The sequence below is a fragment of the Pogona vitticeps genome, chromosome 1, assembly GCF_051106095.1.
Source record: "Pogona vitticeps strain Pit_001003342236 chromosome 1, PviZW2.1, whole genome shotgun sequence".
In the NCBI taxonomy this organism is placed as follows: Eukaryota; Metazoa; Chordata; class Lepidosauria; order Squamata; family Agamidae; genus Pogona; species Pogona vitticeps.
In genome coordinates, this window is record NC_135783.1 from 160,393,823 (window position 1) to 160,411,047 (window position 17,225).

At 40.5% G+C, this 17,225-nt stretch overlaps 1 long non-coding RNA gene and 1 pseudogene across 1 annotated transcript; one reads left to right on the forward strand and one right to left on the reverse strand.

Moving 5' to 3' along the window:
* Positions 1–9,618: 9,618 nt before the first annotated feature.
* LOC144587158 (deleted in azoospermia-like pseudogene) lies at positions 9,619–10,085 on the forward strand (annotated as a pseudogene).
* A 1,225-nt stretch (positions 10,086–11,310) lies between these two features.
* On the reverse strand, positions 11,311–16,784 carry LOC140708371 (uncharacterized). The gene is made up of 2 exons (XR_012088503.2): positions 16,463–16,784; positions 11,311–14,042 (listed from the first exon to the last, which is right to left on the reverse strand). It is a non-coding gene; the product is annotated as an uncharacterized LOC140708371 (long non-coding RNA).
* Positions 16,785–17,225: the final 441 nt, after the last annotated feature.

Here is a 17,225-nt window from a genome sequence, read left to right on the forward strand (position 1 = left end):
ACTTCTGCATCTTTGATTCTAGCAGGGGAAGATGGAAATAGAATTACAATAATAATGCTTCACACTGACATGGCCCTTTGTTTTGAATATATAAAGCATGTTGAAGACCCATGAACAGCTAACTCTAGCCAGACCCTTGTGAAGCTTTTCATTATTTGTCTTTCACAAAAAAGAGGAATAGAATTAAATCACAGGAATGCAAAAGTACTTCAAACACATGATCAGCTACTTGAAAGGGATTCCACATGGAAGCTATCCTTCAAGATTGGTTTAACTGGAGTCTAAATAGCAACAAATGAAATTAGTACACTTTCATGCCAGCTCCTGTCAATCAATAATATTGAATTCAGTGTGCAAAGGCACAATAGGTAGCATGTGTTGTATGACACTTAGGTATTATGTACAACAGATCAGGGGCTCCAAATGGCTTAATCAGTAGTACTAATTCTTCAGAGCCAGACAAAACATTCAGCGGGTGTTGAAGTGCTAGTGACATAAATAGAAGACCAACTGATCTTCCAAGCACTCTGCTGGCCCTCAGCCCATTCTCTTCACAAGTTCTTCACAGTGATGGAGGGCTTTCAGGATTATAAGATCAAGATGTCCTGTGACTGGGGGGGAGACTGTTCAAAGAATGAATGTGGTAATAGGATGTCAAGCTAATTGCAGAGTCTACACACACACATGCACGCACGCGCGAACAGCCATGGTAATTGTCCCTTGCCATTCCTTGGCAGACTTTGGCAACTAAAGAGCAATGTGATTAGAAGCCTGGTGGTCCTCTGCCCCTTGACAGTGTGTAGTAGACTGGAGATCGCAACAGGAACCAAGATTTGCTAAGTGCCTCTTCTTAAGTGACAGTCTTCTTCCATGTTAGAAGTCTAGGCTTTTGCCAGAAGTCTTCTATGTTAAATCTATACAGATTTTGTACTGCAGTGTCCACCCATGATTATTCTTTTGTTTTAAGGAAACCATTACATTGAGACCAAGCCAGTAATAAGAAGTTGTTTCTGAGTAACACATATCTGTCCATCCATTATATAATCATGGTCTCTGTTTTTATGAAATACAAATTTTAAGCTACATAACATCATGCAGCTTAGTGACCTTGGCTTTTCATGCACATCTGGTCTATAAAATATATTTGCAAGCCATAAATCTTGAAGAGAATACTCCAGAGTTAGCTTCATGGAAAGCCTGTGAAAAGCTGGCCTGGATTACAGTGGGGTCTTGACTTAAGAACGGCTCGAGTTAAGAACATTTTGACTTAAGAACCGCTCTCATAGGAAAATATTGACTTGACTTAAGTACTTAGATTTGAGTTAAGAACTAAAAAAAACCACGTGGGAGGCAGGGAAAGTGCAAAATCTGAACTTTCAGTTAACTGTTGGCCAGTGAAAAGGGTGCCTGTCTGCTTCCTCACTCCTCCCAGCGTTTAGAGAGTGGATTGGGAGACAGTCTTCGGACTGCGTGGTACTGTACTGCCTGGACTGTATTTTCTCTGCCTTCCCTGAACCTTTCTTGACCTAAGAAAAAAAGAAACAAAATATCCCCCTCTAGTGGTCGAAGGCGGAATAGCAGCTTCCCATTAGTTTCTATGGACAGAAAAGAGCAGATACGGATCAAATGGTTTTCAATGCATTCCTATGGGAAATGCAGATTTGACTTGAGAACTTTTTGACTTGAGAACCGCCTTCCAATACGGATTAAGTTCTCAAGTCAAGACCCCACTGTAAATCCCTAACTCCTCCAGGTCTTTTCCCAAACTTCAGTCATAGGATTACGTTCAACTGTTAGACCCACCTAAAGCAGACCCACTGAATGAAGTGGATTTGTTAATTAATATATTTATTAGATATATATGCAGCCCATCTAGAACGTGTCTACTCTGGGTGGTTTATATATAACATTAAAATAAACTAAGGTAAAATCCAGATTAATCCCAGAGTCCAAGACAGGAAAGGAAGAAAAGAAGAAAAAGGAGGAAAAAAAAAAAGAAAAAGGGAGATAGGCTAGCTCTTTTTACACTGTAAGCAGACAGCCATGCAATATGGCTGTATTGTAATCCAGCTCCTCTGGTTGTACGAACGATAACTGATAATTTGAGGATGACCCCTCTACTTGGTTGCGACAAGCTAGTTCAGTGAGCTGTTTTTGAAAAAAACTCCTCAACCCAGTATCTTTAGAACTGGTATTTGTCTTTTACAGTGGAGAAGGAGCCTCTGTCTGTAAGTTTTCTCTTTTGTCAGTTATTATTCTTTGGATGGCAGGGTCGATCTCATCAACTGCTATCTCAGTAAAACATTGAAGAGAGTCTGGCTGAGGTTTAAACTTCCGCTCATTCTGCTTTATTGCCTTAGCAGGGGGATCAGCAGAAGCATGTACAGTATTATGTTATTATCAGCTAAACGCAGGTCTGATGCTAGATTGGGTGAAACAGAAGTTCTTATAGTCTTGTGTACAGCCTTTAAGGTCCAAAGTCCAACCTAGGTTGAAATTAGAGATGTATACTGGATCCACTTCCTCCTCGCTAACCTCTGTCTTAGCAGCAAATAAATGTATAATTTTATTAAATTTTATTAAATCAACACTTATGTAAATCCCATTGATTTAACAGGTCTACAGTCCTTAAAGCTACCAATTGGATTTAATCACTAGCCATCTGTTGTTTTGGTGGTTCAGAATACCCTGAACAGAACTGCAAACCACCTAGTGATAAGTTGGCTATCTCTATAATATCAAAATAAGTAGCTCCATTATGGCGTTTCTGTTGAAACACTAAACTTTTTGGCTTGGCTCTGCTTAGGTGCACGCTTACATCTCTGAAATGCCAAATGTATAAACTGCTGAGACTAGTTTCAATTCTACTAAGTTATAGTGCAGCTGGTGTTTATGGCTTGATATTGCTGCTAGATATCTCCAAGACATATGTCTAGGACCATGGCCAACATCTACCAATGTTACTGAATAAATGTCAAAATAGAAAGATGTACAGTTCTTCAGCTTTGAGAGGTGTTTATTTACAGCTTGCCTGAATCAGGAGAAATAAAAACAAGTGAATATGCCGAATTTCTCAGAGTGTTTCTCAAGACTTCTAAAAGCTTATATGAAATGCTCCCAGATTTGGATGTTGTTCTTCCATATGCATATTACCACAAGAAGACACAGTAATGAAATATTATTAACAAGGATTAACATCTAAAGCTGCTGTACAAACTGGATGCTTATTATGACCATCTGTACAAATACTGAAATGTGCATATAAACCTCCCTCCAGTGGCACCATACTTTACATATAATTGAATAGGTGCCCTAAAGAATATTCACTGCAAAGATAAAAACTCAAAAGTAAAATTCCTCCCTGTGTGTTATCTTTGCACATGCTTTGCGGTTAAAAATTTAAGTGAAATAATTGCATATATTAGTAGCAGTAATATTAAATATAAATAGCAAACTAGAGATGGGCACGAGCTGTAGTTTGGTGGTTTGGTCCAGTTCAGTGCCATACCTGCACAGGTGTTACACAAATGCTGTACACTCCCCTTCCCTTTCCCACCTCCTCTGTGCCCATTCCTTGAATGATTTGCGCTTCCCTCTGGATGTCCTCAGTGTAATTGCCGACTCACCCATCCCAAGAGACGCTTCCCTCCTCTGCCTCCTCCAGTAGCTGCCCACTCAAACAAGGAGGTGGACCAGGGAAACCTTTGAGTAGGTGGGAGAGGGGAGTGCATAGCACGCATACAGCACCTCTGCAGGCACAGCGCTGAACTGCTGAACTGCGGTTCGTGCCCATCTCTGTAGCAAACCCATTCTTGTAGATGTCAAGCATGGGGTAGGCCCTGAAAAAGGGAGTGCTAAGTTCCAAAGGATGGTCTGACTCCATAAAGGAAGCCGCAACCTTGGGTTTACAAGAACTGAGCAGGACATTTTTGAGGTTATTCATTTATAAGGTCACCGTAAGTCACAAATAACTTGATAGCATGTGATCATGACAACAAGTGCAAAAAAGCTTTAGAATTTTACATTACAGTATAAGGGCAAATGCCCAGAACAGTCCAATTAAGAATAAATGTATACAATGAAAGGCTAATTGACTGTTGCAGAAGAAAAAAAATAAAGACAGGCAGATAGACAGAAGAATAGGTTGTTCTGAAGGGAGGAGGCTGGCTTTTGGAACCTTGAGCATACTGCAACATTTTGTTGCACATTCCTCTTGCAGCACTTTACCACCCTCAAAATGCCACTGATATTACTGGGGTCTGCATTTATCCCACCTTTCTCGGATTACATTCATTATTGCTTCCCCACCCAGTGATCATTCACCGTTTCCCATTCTTGACAGAGTCAGTAAAAATGGTTTTAAGGCACAGGTCTTCCCACTGAATCCCAACCACTGCTTTTCCGGAATGTAAAAGAGATCCAAATACCTCTCTTGGTGAGCTTCTAATGCTATTGGCTCTAGTCATGTGGGAACTGACTTCATTCCATGCATACCAAATCTTCAACACAAGGCATTTAGGTAAAAACAAAAGAAAAAAAAATAAAGATGACAAAAATGTGGCACCTTAAGGACTGCTATATATTAATGTAAGCCTTCATGGACAAGTCTACTTCCTCAGACGTAAGAGTGGGACTACATGGCAAATATTTATATATTTAAATTTATGTAAACATTTATACATTTAAATGTATAAATATTTGCCATGTAGTCCCATTCTTATGTCTGAGGAAATCAACTCGTCCACAAAAACTGACATTAAAATATAGCAGTTAATCTTTAAGGTGCCACCACAAGCCTTTTCCATATTTAACAGGGTTCCCTACTGAAATCTTCCTTTCCATTCACCCTCTATTTTCATTGTCTCTTATTTTGTTGCTTTATCTTTGTTTGAATTATCACAATTTCTTTATTGTTCCTACCAAAGCCTCTCAGGTGTCTTGTCTGCAGAGGCAAAATCCCACCATCTAATGGCCTTTAGTCTTTTTTGTAGAGTCAGATTGTTGAGAACCGCAAGGGCTGCCTGTGTTCTCATGTAAAGGGTTTCGCCTGGGAAGAGCCTATTCATACATCTGCCACTGCAGCTGAACCTCCACCACAGAGAGCCCCAATCTTCATTTATTCTAAACCACCATGTGCAATGAATGGCTCAGCCTGTCCTGAGTTGCCCAGATAAGACTTTAGAACTTGTGTGAATGTCAGAGTTAGAATCAATACTAGGTTTGGCACCAATGGGCCAGGTGCACATCCAACAGTCACCTAGCAGATTTGGGGTCAACAGGCAGCACTCCCACTCATCTGACACTCTGAAAAAGTGGGATAAAGAAATGCCAGCTCCAAGCACGCAGCACTGACCAATATACAGGTCTTGCCCTTAAGGGAATCAGACTCCTTGGTTCAATCAGTTGTCTTCCTCCACAAGATTCCCCTTGAGCCCAGTCCTGGTTGCTGTTTTGAAGGCAAACTCCTAATCCACATAGAAGGTAATTGCCTCAGTCTACAGTCTCCAAAATCTCATCTCATCATGACCACTGGGGATTTACCCTTTAACACACAGAATCTGTTCTGTACAAAAAACTGAGCCTTGTTTCTGGCCACCTCCTTCTCTCATGCTTTCAAAATTACTACCACAATGTAACTCCAGAACATTCTTGCAGGGGCTTGTTCAACAGGGAAACTTCAATTTTTTATTATTATTTTAAAAAAACACTGATATTTTTCCAGATAACACTAATAACTCTTTGATGGACTGACCTACTCAACACCCTTCTTGCAGTCATGTTATGCCATTGGACACAGACTATTCCCCCTTTCCAGGGCTTAACCGTTATCATGATTGACGCCTGAGCTCTACTGCAGCCGTACCAGGTAGACCTCTAGTAGCTGCTTCCAACAGAGACTTTCCATTCCACTGCTTCTTCACTGGAACTTACCAGGGAGATTTTTTTAGCATCTAAAAAAGAGGGCCATAGAATCCGTTGCCAAGGGTGATATATGTTGTGCAGGAATCATCAGCTATGGAGTTAATATCAAGTTTTTAAAACCTGAAAAATGTCTCAGCTGAAACAGCCAAGCTCAAATATTTTGAGAACAGGGGAAGAACTGCAGAGCGATCTTGAGATAACAAAGTTGGAGAAGGCATCATGACCTTGATTGGGGGGGAGGGAGAGATGGAGTCTGGTTTATGAGTCCTTGTTGCACCTGGAATGAAGCCAATAAAAAGAACTTGGCTGGTACAGCGAGCGAGCGTCAATTAGAAGAATTAATGTGATTGGTGGAACCCTCAGGACCAAGGATAAGGGGATCTAAGGAAGGCCAAATAGTTAGTTGTATTATATCAGGCAAAAGCCAAAGAAATGAAACAAAACAAGATGAAAACTTGTAAATGCTTGTACAGGCAATTGCGGCCACCTCTCCTAAAATTAGTTAGAATTAAATCATCATCATAATGGAACAACGGGTTAGGCTATTCACACTATGCTTCATGTTACTTCCTATAAAAAAATTCTGTATGAGCTTATAAGCATCGCTCAGCTTTACACTAGTCTCCCTTGTTTTTCTGTGGGAAAAGTCCTACTATGCCTTGAGCTCTGTAATTCCATGTATGCTACCTGATAATGCAACAGTATTCGCTGTTGAATCATTTGATTTTTTTTGTCAAGCTGTTATGCTTTACTACTTTTGCTTTTTTAATAAACTCATAAAATTTTACTCAAGCTGTAATCATTCAGGCAGCTGTAAGGGCACTAAACTGACTGCGACACTCAGTGACTGTAAGACCATTTTGGGTTCGTTTTGAGTTTTATGCAGGGTTGGTTTGCAACCAGAAGCAACCACCTGCTTGTATTTTCCCTGAAGCGCCCTGGAGAAAGAAGCTCAGTGTGTGCTTGGGAAAGAGCAGGCCAGAGGAGGCATTTCCTCATCATCAGTAAGCTGTGCGTCCTGGATGTAACCCATCCAGGCAGAAGAAGGGCTGGGTGACTGAGTGGTGAGAGGACCCCTCTGTGTAACCCTTCACAGATATATGCATGTATAGAGACATATACATTCTGTTGAACTTGAATTTGATTAAATCTAACAGTCCTCCATTTTGTCATATGTCGGAATTAAGTTAAATTTGTCGGTAGGCATAGCTCAGTGGAGTCCCAATGGAGTCCCAGCAGGGGCTGGGAGTTTGAATTCCTACTGTGCATCCTGAAAGATAGCTCAGCTGAGATCACCAGCAGCACATATAGCTGATGAGATTAAATGTTGTGTCACTTGAGTGACACTCCACAGTCCCAGGACATCATCAGAAACAAGGACTGGCAAACTGCTTCCAACTACTTTGTGTCTAGAAACTTCTGGGAGGTTTGCCATCAGAAATGACTTAATGGCGGAACCTCCAGCTTGACACTGTGATGAGACAGCAGGAGGAGGATGGAGCTCTGTCCCCTGGGCTGAATTCTGACCTGTTTGGGACCCCCACAGGGGGTTAAAACCATCCGAAAGTGGTGGTGAAATGGGGAAGAAACCTGTTGATCGCCGGGGGGGGATGCAGTTACCCATGTTTGATCCAGGAAACTCCTCAATCAAGTGGGTTGAACCTAGCAACTAAATTAGCTGGCTTGCAAGTCATTGGCAGCCGGCAAAAGAAGAAGCGATAAATCAGCCAATTTAACATTGTTGTTACCACTGGGTGAGATACAAAATCTTAACTATACTGCTCTATGACTATCCCTGAATGGAACAATCCCTTTTACAGAAAAAGAGCGTCTCTTAGCCCCACCACTAAATTGAGCAGCGGTGGATCTGGAGAAGGGGAAAGATATGCAAGAGACGCAAAGAAAATAAACTGGACATTAATTAAACAACTATACTACAAGGAAGGAAGTTTGGTATTACTTTGGCGTTAAATGTAAGAAATTTTCCTCTTAAAATTATTTTCACCAAACAACTGGGAGTTAAACTGTTATGGCTATCTACAGTGTTGGCAAAAAGCCCAGAACGTGACCTTGAATACTCAAAATTGGAAATACTGTTTTGACTTTCCTTTTTCCCCCTGAGAACTGACTAAAACAAAGACAATTAACTTTGGAAAGTCTAATACAAATATTGAGTGAATGGGGCTGTCAACTTACGTCAGAGACTGGAATCAAACTAACCCTAAAGGTGATCAATTTACTAAAGTGGACTTATTGAAGTAATTATTGATGGAACTGGACTGACTGCTCTAAGCTACTGGACATCTTTTACTTGAAATAGAAGTACTTGGCATATTGGGACATAATGCTACAAGAAAGGAAATGTTAGGATGAAACAAAATCTGCCCTTCAAGCAATCTTAGAAATAGTGAGATCCCATAACGAAGAGGTGAAATCATTCAAGGAGCAATTAAAGAAGGACTATATTCAACAGGAGACAGGGAATAAGGAACAAGGAAATGTAAGGGTGGTGGACGATGTATGCCAACCAAAAGAAGGGCTGAAGGAAATCAGAGGGAAAAAAATTAGGAGATTCTAACCCTTGAGCCGAGGATAATTTTAGCTGTATTAAGGGAAGATAAGGGGAGAAAAATAGCAGAATCAATTAAAAATAGCCTGGAACATCTATTGAAGATAGATCAAGTGTATAAAATGTTTTCAGATGACACAAGGGACAGCAGAATGTATAGAGAGATAGAAGCAAGAATTGGGAAAAAACAAATAAGAGAAGGAGTTACTTAGAAAGATGAAAAAGGGAAAAATATTAAGGTGGCCCTCAACATTGGAAGCATGTACAGTGGTGCCCCGTATAGCGAGGTTAATCCGTTCCGGATTAACCTTCGCTATACGAAATCTTCGCTAAGCGGGAAGTAAAAAGCCATTGGAACGCATTAAACTTCATTTAATGCGTTCCAAATCAGCCCTAAACTTCCCACTTAGAGAAGTTTCCTGGCCCCGGGCAGCCATTTTCGCGCCCTCCCCTCGCTTGCCGAGGGCGCGAAAACGCCGCGGGGGGCCATTTCGGGTCATTTTGAAGCCGCAAAACAGCTGTTTTGCGGCTTCAAAACGGACCCGAAATGGCCCCGCGCCGCGTTTTCGCGCCCTTGGCAAGCGAGGGGAGGGCGCGAAAACGCCGTGCGGGGCCATTTCGGGTTGCCCGCGGCCGTTTTGAAGCCGCAAAACAGCTGTTTTGCGGCTTCAAAACGGACCTGAAATGGCCCCGCGCCGCGTTTTCGCGCCCTCCCGTTGCTTGCCGAGGGCGTGAAAACACAGCGCGGGGCCATTTCGGGTCCTCCGGCGCCCATTTTGGAGCCGCCGATCAGCTGATCGGCGGCTCCAAAATGGCCGCCGGACGCCCCAATCGTCGCAAAGCGAGGTGCGGCGATTGGGTGCTCCGTATAGCGATCCCGAAAAAGGGGATCGCTATACGGATTCGTCGTTGTACGGTGCGCTCGCTAAGCGAGGCACCACTGTATATGCTTAACTTCTGGAATTGTAAAGGGGCATATCTTATATATAAGGAGTTCTCCTGCTTTCGAGACCAGCGGTGGTTTTAAGGGTGTGCTTGTGGTTCGAGGGCGGGTTGTTTTATTTGAAAGAGGGGAAGCCCGTTCCAGAATTTTCGGGAGCAGAGACTTGGCCCTCACGGGTGGTACCATGTCTGCTCCACAGGAAACACATAGCTCAAATGAGGAAAGTACAGTGACAACAAGTCAAGGTTATGTTCTTCCTGAAGGGAAAATCATGCCAAACACCGGTTTTGTGGGAGGAATTGATATAAGAGTGCCTATCATGTGCCACCCAGACCAGTGCTTATTAATTCACCCGCACCTCAGTTCCACAGTGTTTGGAATAATCAAGAAACATGTATGCGGCCTCCAGCTACGATGAGTCCTGTTACACAGTATGTTCAGGCATGTCCTTATGGCTCCCCAGGTTTAGTAATTCAATAGCAAGTTCCTGTAGCCTATCAGCCAACTTACAATTACCAGATTCATCCACAGTGGCCTCTTGGCAAGCCAAGAAATTACATTGTGCCTCTGGCTTATACCACAGTGAATTATGGTGATGAAATGGATGCAGGAATTCACCAAGCAGAGTGTTCCATGGCTGATAGTGCATAGTCTTGTGCAAATAGCCCACAAAAGAAATGTGGAACCATCCTACTGCAGCCTGCTATTCTTGGTAATTCCTGCAATTCCTGTTCTACAAATTATGATTTAGATTGGTAGTTATCTATGTTTCCCATGTCTGTCTCCATATTTACTGAACTGGGACTTGGAAGAGAGCTGGGATGTGCTTCTCAGCACCATCACAAGCTGTACAGACTTGGTAAGTGGCAACCCAACTCTGCTTTATAATTTACTGCAACACTATAGTCCATCGGGGCAGAAAATCATCTTTATCTGTTTAGCAACACATTCATTAAATAAACACCTTCCTGGCAGCGAGCAATTTCCTCAAGTGTTTCTGTGAAGTTTCTGTGAAAAATGCCCTCAACCAGATTATGATGGGACATTTTTCTTTTTTGATTTTTTTAAAATTTATTTTTAACAAGGGGTGACAGAAAGAAAAAAGGGAATTGAGGTTAAGGGGGGAAAGGAGAAACAATAACATACTAACATCCATTCTATACATATTGCCATATCAAAATTCCAGATTGCTCTTTTTACTATTTTCTGCCTTCCAGATTTAAGTTCTCATTTCACTGTATGCTCTTCATACGATGTCTATTGACACAATCCATTTATAGAATAAATCCCATCTTTCAGTTGCCTTTTGTAAAGGACAGTCCTTCATCACTTCTGATAAAATGTCCATTTCCGCTGTTTCCCTTATCTTCTCTATAAGATCTTCTTGTTTCGGTACCGTCGGACTTTTCCAATTTTTGGCATATAAAATTCTGGCTGCAGTGACTATGTATATAACTATATACTCCTCTGTCTTATCTATGTTATCAGGTATCATACTAAATAAAAACAGTTCTGGGGTTAATGGCACCTTACAGAGCAATATTTGTTGCAACACAGCATGTACTCTTTTCCAATGCTGTTTCGCTACTCTACATGACCACCACATATGATAATAGCTTCCCACATGTGCTTCACATTTCCATGTTTGATACATCTGTATACATCTTCGACAATTTTTCTGGAGTCATATGCCACCTATAAAACATCTTATATATATTGTCCTTAATTTAGCCCACCTTGTAAGCTTTATATTATTTTGCCATATTTTCAACCATTGATCAATATCAATATTATGCCCTATGTTTTGTGCCCACTTAATTATACATTTCATCTTGCATTTTGATTTCTATCAAATAGTTATACATTTTCTTAACTATTTTGTATTTTGAACCTAGTAAAAGCTTATCAAACATCGTTTGTTCTGAGTAGAAACCTTCTATTTTGTCTTTTATGTATCTAGACTCCAGCTGTGCTCTGGACCACCAGTCTATGTAAATATTTTGTGACTCTAGCTCTTCTTTGGACCTTAATTCACCATCCTTTTTAAAATAAATCCTGATATCTTAAAAATTAAGTTGATATTAGGTTGTGTAAAGGCCTCTATAGGTGATACCCATATAGGTGTTTTTTAATAAATTTGGTGATGGGACATTTTTCATTGGTAACATCCGGGGAAAAAGACAGGACTGGAACTGAAACTCATTCATCTAGCTTAGCCCAAATGTGATTTTAGATGCTTGGTATATCATGGACCATCGTTGGAGAGACAGCCTGGGTCAGCAGGCCCCAAATCTGATTTACCTTATTATTTTGTCTGCTCCAGAGTCTGCACCATTCTTAGTGGGTGTATGATTTGTTGTCTGTCCCATTTGTTTTTACCCATTTCCAAGGGCTCAGACATTACCTGATGTGGCTGCTTTCACTCAAAAAAATGTATCAGATTTTCAAAGCCTTTGTCAAGCTTGTTGACAGGTTTATATCTGATACCCTTGAAATCATAGAAAGTTACCTTATACAAAGTTAGAACATCAGTTTGTCTAGCTCAGCATTATCTACACTGACGGGCACTGGTTCTCCAGAGGAGACTTTCCTGTCCTCTCTGAAAATGCTAATAACAGAACATGGATCTTTTTCATGCAAATAAAGGTGGGGAGAAATTGTGCTGTTTTGAACAGATATGAAAAAAGCCCATATATTTTTTAAAATGTGCATTGCTCTCTAAATCTTATGACAAAGTTCTCCAGTTTTAAAACAAAATGCTTCCAAAATGTGTATATTAAGAAAAAAAGTATTCAAAAATGTGAAAGTAACCATGAAAATGCATTAGAAGAGGAAAAACTATTTATCAAAATGTGTCCTATTCACAAAATTGTGTGAAATATAAGTGTCCTGTATATTAAAAAAGGACTCATGAAAATGATGTCACACACAAAGAGGCTTGAATTGAGTGAAATGTGCACAGAACTGTGTACAAATTGTAATATAAATGTAAAGTGGGAAGCATTCATTGAGAGAAACCAAAGCTGATGAACGCTTTCACCTACAGTGAAACATGTTGTCTACCATAAAGCTTATGTTGTACTGCTTTGACTGGATTTTTAGTTCTACTTGTGTCCATTTTTGTATTTTTGCATTTCTCAGAGTGGCATTTTAAAATATATATATTTGTATGCTTATTTGTTATGCTCATAATCTCAAGATTAGACCACTGTAATGCGCTCTACATGGGGCTACCTTTGAGATTGATGCGGAAACTCCAAATGGTGCAGAATGCGGCGGCCAGACTTCTTAGTAGGGTGAGAAAACACCATCATATTACTCCCACTCTGGACGCATTGCACTAGCTGCTCATTTGATTCCGTGTTGATTTTAAAGTTTTAATAATCACATACAAAGCCCTAAATGGTTTAGGACCTCAATACTTGGCGGAATGCCTCCTCCCACCTAGATCTACTCGTATCACCTGTTCTATTCAGGAGGGGTGACTGAGGAGCCTAACGCCGAGGGAGGCCCGGAAAGAAAGAACAAGACACTGAGCCTTCTTGGCAGTGGCTCTCAGTCTCTGGAACAAACTCCCCCCAAGATCCGTTTGGCTCCCTCGCTGGGCATTTTTAAAAACCAACATAAGACCTGGCTATATAGACAGGCCTTCCCTCCGGTCACCACTTACCTTACCTTTTATTTTCCTCTATTTTTAGCTATTGTCTATTGTATAAATGTTGAAAATTGTCAATATATATTGTTTTTACTCTGTGTTTTGTGAGCCGCCCAGAGTAGACTATGTCTAAATGGGCAGTATATAAGCTTTATTAATAAATATATAAGCATCATTAATAAAATATATTTAAAAAAGGAAATAAACTGAAATAAGGGATCATTAAGGGTACCCGGTAAAGGCATAACATAACAATAATAATAATAATAATAATAATAATAATAATAATAATAATAATAATAATAATAATAATAATAATAATAATAATAATAATAATAATAATAATAATAATTTATTGTCATTGTAAGTATATACACATACAACGAAATTCACAGACACCCAGAGACCAGACACATGCACACACATAAAATTCCCCAAACACTCCCCACCCACTAAAAGTCCCCCACTAAAAATACAAACATCTACACCGCAGGCCAAGTAACACAGTCAAACTAATTATTCACTGCTGGTGGTCTTTAAGCTCATTATTAATTGTAATTATAGCTCTGGGATAAAAACTATTCAGAAAACGTGTGGTCCGAGTCTTAATTGTTCTATATCTTCTGCCAGATGGTAACAGTTCAAAAAAGTTATAAGCAGGATGGGAAGAGTCTCTCAGGATACTATGTGATTTCCTTAGACAGCGGGATGTGAAGATGTCATCCAGGGTTGGTAGCTGGAGCCCGATGATATTCTGGGCAATTTTAATGGTTCTCTGTAGAGCTTTTTTGTCCGCTACAGAGCTACTCCCAAACCATGCCAGAATGCCATAGGTTAGGACACTCTCAATGGTGCTACGATAGTATGACAGAAGTAAATGCTGAGATAAATTTAACTTGCCGAGCATTCTCAGGAAATACAGGCTCTTCTGTGGTTTTAAAGGCAAACTGAAGCTAGATATAAGGATGGGGCAAAACAAATAGTATTTAATGAATATTGAGTGAGTAGAGAGAGGGTTGTGTGGCCCAGCCCTCGGCAGCCGTTTGGGAAATGTTGTGGTCACGGTTACATATGAAAGAGTAAAGAAAATAGGTGGGAGGGTGGCTGTCTCTCAGTTAAAAAGAAGCCCTGTCTAGTTGGTTTCTGGTTCTTTGTCATTTCCTCAGTGGCTCATGCGGGGGCATTTTCTAGAAAGCAAATGTCAAACTTCTTGTATGTCAAATTCCATGCACTATAATAGAACAGTGGTTCCCAGCCTTGGGTTTCCAGATGTTCTTGGACTACAACTCCCATAAATCTTGGCCAGCACTGCATACACCTGGGAGGCAGGAAAGTTTTAAGGGTTGGATCATACTTCCGCACTATTAGAGACCAGGCCGGGTAGGTGGGGCTCATCAGCCATGGAAGGCAGCCCATCTCGGAGAAGGAAAACTCCAATTTCAAACCTCCACTGCCTTGTGGCTATATCCACTCATGGAAAAGGCTTCGGGAATTACCCTAGAGGCAAAATCCGGAGCCGGAGTCCCGGAGGCAGTTCGTGTCATTCTGCCAGCTCCTGCGACGTTGCTGGAACCAGTTGTATTGGCTCTTGCCTTTCCATTGGACCATTTCAGCAACGTGGAGAGGGGGGATCTGCTGCTTGGGTAACAGCCTATCCTCCATATTGTTTTACCCAGGCTTCATGCTCTGGAGAGGACACTTCTCGATATGGAGCATGTTACCATAGTCTCTCGAGACTCAAGGATGCCTATGAAGATTAGATATGATATTGATATAGACATGTTAGAAAATGTGGAGATAGAAATGGCTAAACAATTATGTAAAGAAAATCCATATAGTAAACTTCTTTAGATAACATCTATTATGTGTTAGGAACCTACTCAGTTATTATTGGTATAAAATACAAAGTTCGTCAGTTAAATCCCCTCAGAGCTATATAGGTTTGGAACCGGAATTACTTTTATTAGGTATTTTTCTAGAGGATTTTTGAGAACATTGTATACTCTGAGAGCAATATTATGATAGTAGCCAATATTGTATACTAAAACACACACATGAGTGGTTTAATATTTTAAAAATGCCTAGATTTTGAAGAGACAACTAAGAAGACACCAAGATGCAAAAAACAAATAATTATAAGCAACCCATGCAACACAATATTTAACAAGCACGAATTGTATGCAGATAGATTGAAAAACTAATAAAATGTTTAAAAAACAGAATTGACTTAATGGCACAGTATTAAGGATAAATTATACTGTACTAGAAAGCTGTCTTCATTGTAGCTACCTGTGTCTTAAACTGCTTTGCTGGTTTACATTGCTTTGCAAAGCTGAGTATTGCAGTGACCCCCCCTCCCTTTAATGCATACATACTACTTTTCTGTCTGCATGTGTTGGATCATGATTGTAAATTGTCCCAGGGTTGTCTGCTCTTCTTTCATTCTGTGTCATGCATTCATAAGAGTTCTGGTGTTGCTGGTGTTTGTGTGTAATTCTGCTGTTGACCTTTTGCATAACAAAAGTTCTGTGTGGGAGTTCTGTTGACCTTTTGAATAACATGAAAAATAGGGCATGCGTTCAAACGTCAAGGACAGGTGATCAGGCAAGAGGCAAAATCTAGGTAGCTTCTTCCAATCGGTGTTTGGTTGACAGAATTACTATAGCTTTTTTCATGTAAAATTGATAAATCTGACACTGGTGCCATTTAAAACTCGATTAATACATAGCTCAGCCACTCATAGACGTGCACACTGATGAACTAATGACTGCAGGTGGTACATCAAGCTATTTCTAGTGATAATATTACATACAGAGGGGCCCTGCAAGAAACATAAAGTTTTAAAATACTCCTCAATTGTTTCATTTGGTGTACATACTGTATAGAACAACTTCCAGTTAGCTTAGGTGAACTGTTTGCCACAGGGGGAAGTTCTAAATCTCAATTATCTCTTGTTTTGATTAATTTCCACTTGATCAGTCAGTTCTAGCAGAGGTGAATATCTCTTCTGATACACAACTTAGTTTTCCATTTTTAAAAACTGTAGCTTTCAACATAGCAAAGCACAGCTGTACAGATAATTTAGATATTAAGATCCCCCCCAACCCTCTTTTCTTCCTCTTGTCTTTTGCCAAAAACCCCAGAAGTTGGAGACCTTTTTATTTATGCCAGCTCTTCATGATCTGAACTGAAGTTGCTTGACCCGGCTTTTACAAATATTTGTACTTTACTGATCTGATGGGCAGTCTGTTTTTTCAATAAACATTACAATTTCCTTGCAACATTCAATCTAGTGTTGTTGAAATGTCAGCGTTTTAAACAAATCCCTACCTAGCCATGGCTCATCAGTTTGAGAAGAAATGAGAAGAAGTACCTGTGGGTGAATTTGTTGGTGAGGAGGAAGGCAGAAGCAGTAAGATCTCAAGGAAGAACGCAGTCATAGCTGTGCTGGAGAAGTGGAAGAAACCGCCTAACCTTCCCACAGCTGAAAAAATTAAGCCTCTATTCAGTACGAGAACAGGCTTAACGCAGAAGAGGCAATCCGAGGACATCCAGTGAACATCAGAGTACCCCATGACTGCCAATCATCAGAAGAGAGTGTGGATTTCAAGATTTGCCCTTGTTGCACCGGACTACAACCAGGAGTTCACAATCTGTGCGGATGCCTCGAACATCAGACTTGGAGTGGTGCTGTGCCAAGCGGACGACAGTGGGAGTCTACACCCTATAACTCTGATCAGCAGAAGGCTCCAACCTAGTGAGAGATATTTGTCTGCCCATCAAGAGGGTGTGCCTATCAATTGTTTGGACGCTGCAGAGACTGAAGCCCTACATTTGGGGAAGGAAATTTGTCCTTTGCACCGACCCTTTCTCGGCTACAAAATATGAAATCCACTAATAGTAAGCTTGCAAGATGGACACAGAACCTGTAAGACTTTGACTTTGTAATCCTCAGCATAAAAGGGACTCAGAGTGTGGATGCTGATGCCTTGCCTCAAAGGCAAAATGATTAATGGGTGGATAAAAAAAGTTTGTAATGTTGTATTAAATGTTCTGTTTGTGCACTAGTGATAAAATGTGAATAAAATGAGATGTTTCTTCTTCTGATGAACTGAAAGGTGTATAGTGATGGGAAA